General features: G+C 38.7%; 1 pseudogene; it reads left to right on the forward strand.

Moving 5' to 3' along the window:
• The first annotated feature begins 964 nt into the window (after window positions 1-964).
• Window positions 965-1,410, forward strand: LOC106735741 (translationally-controlled tumor protein pseudogene; annotated as a pseudogene).
• The last annotated feature ends 3,242 nt before the right edge of the window (window positions 1,411-4,652 follow it).

Below are 4,652 nucleotides of genomic sequence, written 5' to 3' on the forward strand. Positions count from 1 at the left end.
AATAATACCATACATGAAATAGACTTGATAGACACCCACAGAGGATTTCACCCAACAACCACAAAACATACATTTTTCTCACCCCCGCATGGAATATTTTCCAAGATTGGCCACATGATAGGGCACAAAACAAGTCTTTACAAATTCAAATGTATTCAAACTATAACCAGCATCTTTTCTGACCATGATGGAATAATACTAGAAATCAACTACAGAAAGAGCCCTCAGAAATACACAGATACATGGAAACTAAACAACCTACATCTGAATGACTTTACAACTAAGAAAGAAATTAAGATGGAAATGGAAAGGTTCATAGAAACCAGTGATAATGAACACACAAGTATTTCTAACCTATGGGACACAGCAAACACAGTTATAATAAGAAAGCTCATAGCAATTAATGCCCACAAGCAAAAGCATACGCGGCCAATAAACAATCTTACAACACAACTCAGAGAACCGGAAAACCAAAAACAAAATCCCAAAAAAATTCCTGGAGAAAAGAAATGATGAAGATGTGAGCAGAAATAAATGAAATAGAGAGCAAAAGAACTGTACAGAAAATTTTAAAAACACCAGAAGCTGGTTCTTTGATAGCTAGATTAATCAAGAGTACTGAGAAAGGAACCAGATAAGCTTTTCTGCCCTCTCCCCTCCACCACCACCACTCCCAGCCCCTAGTGGTGCTCCACTGCACTGTGCTCACTCAGAGCCTAGAGCTCCTAAGCAAGTGCTGGGGTACTCTCCTTCCAGCAGGCATCATGGTTATCTGGACCTCGTCAGCCACAGATGAGATGTTCTCTGACATTTACAAGATCCAGGAGTTCAGGGAACCAGCAGTTAGCGTAATGGCTATGTCGCTGGACTCTCACGTAGTCCACCGCTGTTTGCGTCCCGGTCCCAGTGGCTTAAAACTCACACCGGGCGCGTGTGCGTGCGTGCCCAGGATCCCGAGAGGAGAATGGAGGAGAAGGGATTGCAGAGGTGGAGAGAAAGATGGTCCAGTAGGACAGAGAGTAACCTTGATGCCTCACTCATTGGTGGGAATGCCTCCACTTCACCCAGAGGGTGAAGGTAGTGAAAGCTCAGGAGTCACTGGTGTTGACATTGTCATGAACCATCACTTGCAGAAAACCAGCTTCACAAAAGAAGCCTACAAGAAGTACATCAAAGATTACATGAAATCAATCAAAGGCAAACTTGAAGAACAGAGACCAGAAAGAGTAAAACTGTTTATGACAGGGGCTGCAGAACAAGCATTTTCTTGCTGATTTCAAAATCTAATAGTTCTTTATTGGTGAAAACATGAATACAGATGGCATGGTTGCTCAGCTGAACTACCATGAGGATGGTGTGACTTAATTTATGATTTTTTTTAAGAATGGTTTAGAAATGAAAAAATGTTAATGAATTTGGCAATTACTTTGGATCTATTACCTGTCATAATAACTGACTGCTGCTTGTCATCCACAAAGCACCAGGACTAAAGACAAATGGAACTGATGTCATCTTGAGCTCTTCATTTATTTTAACTGTGATTTATTTGGAGTGGAGGCATTGTTTTTTTAGGGGGAAAAAAAAAAACATGTTCTGTAGGTTGTCTAAATATAAAATGCATTTAACTTATTTGAGAGAATGCCTGTTAGTTTAATACATTTAAACTAAATCCATCACGTAGTGGTCCTGAAGAAGCTAGAACCTGGTTATAAACGACCACTAGAAAGCATAAGACTGTCTTCAAATAACTTCTGTGGTGAAAACTACTTCCGTTGCTAGAATATGAACAAAAACAAAAAACAAACAAACAAACAGCAAGAATCAAAAGTTTTAATTGTGAGTTATGGAAAAGGGAAAGACCATGCTTATAGCCATGCCAACCTTTGAAGTGGAGCCTTTTCATCACCTGCAGTGGAAGTAGTTAACTCTGGAAGAGATTACCAAAAGAATAAAAAGAGACTGAATCAGTTGGGGGAAAAAAAGAAGAGGAAGAAAGGAACCAGATAAATAAAATCAGCAAGAAAACATGCATTATTATGCAGACATAACAAAAATACAAATATCATTAGAGAATGCTGAAAGTGATTATACACCAACAAACAAGAAAAAAATAGATAAGATGAACACATTTCTAGATATGTATAACTTATCAAGATTGAACCAGGAAGAAACAAAATGTCTGAATATAACCATAACAAGCAATAAAATTGAATCAGTAATAAATACTTTCCCAGTACAAAAGAGTTCAGGTCCGAATGGCTTTACTTCTGAATTCCATAAAACTTTTAAACAAGAACTAACCCTAATTCTCTTCAAACTATTTCTAAAGAGTGAAAAGGAAGAAACCCTCCAAAATTTATTCTACAAACCTCCATCATCTTAATTCCAGAAACAGACAAGGACATAACAAAAAAAGAGAAAACTTTGGCCCAATATTCCTGATGAATATGGATAAAAAATTTTCAGCAAGATACTACCAAATTGTATTCAACACATATCAAAAAGATTATACATCATGACCAAGTAGGCTTTATTCCAGGGTTGCAAGGATGGTTCTACATACTCAAAACAATAAATGCAATACATTACATTAACAAAGGAAAGATAAAAACCATTTGATCATATGGGCTTATTGTGGATAGGCTACCCTATGGCCAATACCTCTCAAAAATAATGCATATATAGACAATGGGACTATATTAGGCTGAGAAGATTTTGCACAGAAAAAGAAACAATAATTTAAGTGAGAAGACAGCTCTCTGGGAAAACATATTTGCAAACTATACCTCAGATAAGGGACTGATAACCAGAATGTACAGGGAATTCAAGCAGGTACCACACAACTTAGTAATTCCACTCTTAGATATTTACTCAAAAGTCAGGAAAACACTCACTCAGAAAAATATTTGCACATTCATGTTTATTGTAGCATTATTTACAATTGTTACAACATGGAATCAACCCAAATTTTCAAAATTAGATAAGTTGATTGAAAAAAATGGCATATGTACTATATGGACTACTACCCAGCCATTAAAAAAAAGAGAGACACTGTCATTTGATACAAAGTAGACAAATAATGGAAGACTTAATGCTAAGCGGAGCAAACCAGACCATGGAAAACAGACTTCGGGGACCAGCAGATGGCATAATGGTTACATCACTGGACTCCCGTGTAGTTGACCATGGTTTGAGTCCTTGACCCAGTGGATTAAAACTCATGCTGGGCACTTGTGCATACACATGTGCCTAAAATCCAGAGAGGAAAATGGAAGAGAAGGAATTACAGCATGGCCATCCCCCCACCCAGGGGTTAATATATTGCTTTATTTGTCTCTGTCACTGTGTCTCTTTCTATGTCTCTGGTGAGCACATGAGCCCTATAGCAAAATCTCTCTCTTAATAAAAAAAGAGAGGGAACCAGCAGTTAGCGTAATGGCTACGTCACTGGACTCCTACGTAGTCGACCGCGGTTCGCGTCCCGGACCCGGTGGCTTAAAACTCACACTGGGTGCGTGTGCGTGCGTGCCCAAGATTCCGAGAGGAGAATAGAGGAGAAGGGATTGTGGCGTGATCATCTGCCCTGGGGGGTGATTTCTCGCTTTCTGTCTCTCTGTCTCTCTCTGTCTGGTGAGCGCATGTGCCCCATAGCGAAAACTTCTCCAAAAAAAAAAAGAGAGTGAGAGAGACTTTTTATGTGCCTATTTAATATCTACTGGTTGTCTGCACTATAAAGCAGAAACAGAAAGTTTGGGAGGTACAGCAACAGAAAGGGCAACTGTATATACTAGAAATAGTAAAAACAGGGGTACTACAGGGGTGGGTAAGGGGAGGAGGGGAGCAAGGCAAAATAACAATACATTCAATTGAAACAAAAAATAAAAGTCATTTGCTAATTAAAACGTATATGGTAATGTCTTTGTCTTGAATTATATGCACTGTGTTCATGCTGGAAAAAGCAGTTTCATAAATTGTAAAGATGTATAGTGATTAAATGTAAACATAAAATTAAATAAATGATAAATAAAAGAAAGCCTCAAGAACTGTATACTTTGAGGACTCCTCTTCTCCCTCACTTTTCCTTGCTGATTTGAATTCACCTTTTCAAACTCAGTTCAGTGGAGACAGCTCCCACTTATCATTCCTAGTTATGGATGGGCCCAACTACTCTGTGTCCTTCTCATCAACTGTATGTACTGGGAGTTTGTGTCTTAGTTTTCTTCCCTTTGAATTAGTTCTCTGATATTAGATACTATGTTTAATTTTTCTTTGTAATTTACACACCTAGCACAGTGTCTGGAACAAATGAAGGGTCCACATAAATATTTATCAGATCAATGAAAAAAGAAAGATTTCTCTTTTCATACATTACTCATAGATGGCTTCATTCTACACCTCAGGATATGTCTCCAACCTTAGAGGTCGAGATCCCAAAGCTGAATATTTCATACAACACGGCCCAGTTTCTCCATCTGGTAATAGTTTTTTGTTTGTTTGTTTGTTTGTTTGTTTGTTTGAGAGATTTTCACTGTAGGGCGCGTGCGCTCGCCAGACAGACAGAGAGAGAGACATAGAGACAGAAAGCGAGAAATCACCCCCCAGGGGGGCTGGTCACGCCACAATCCCTTCTCCTCCATTCTCCTCTTGGGATC

Source organism: Tupaia chinensis, unplaced genomic scaffold, assembly GCF_000334495.1.
Source record: "Tupaia chinensis unplaced genomic scaffold, TupChi_1.0 Scaffold000511_1, whole genome shotgun sequence".
Lineage (NCBI taxonomy): Eukaryota > Metazoa > Chordata > Mammalia > Scandentia > Tupaiidae > Tupaia > Tupaia belangeri.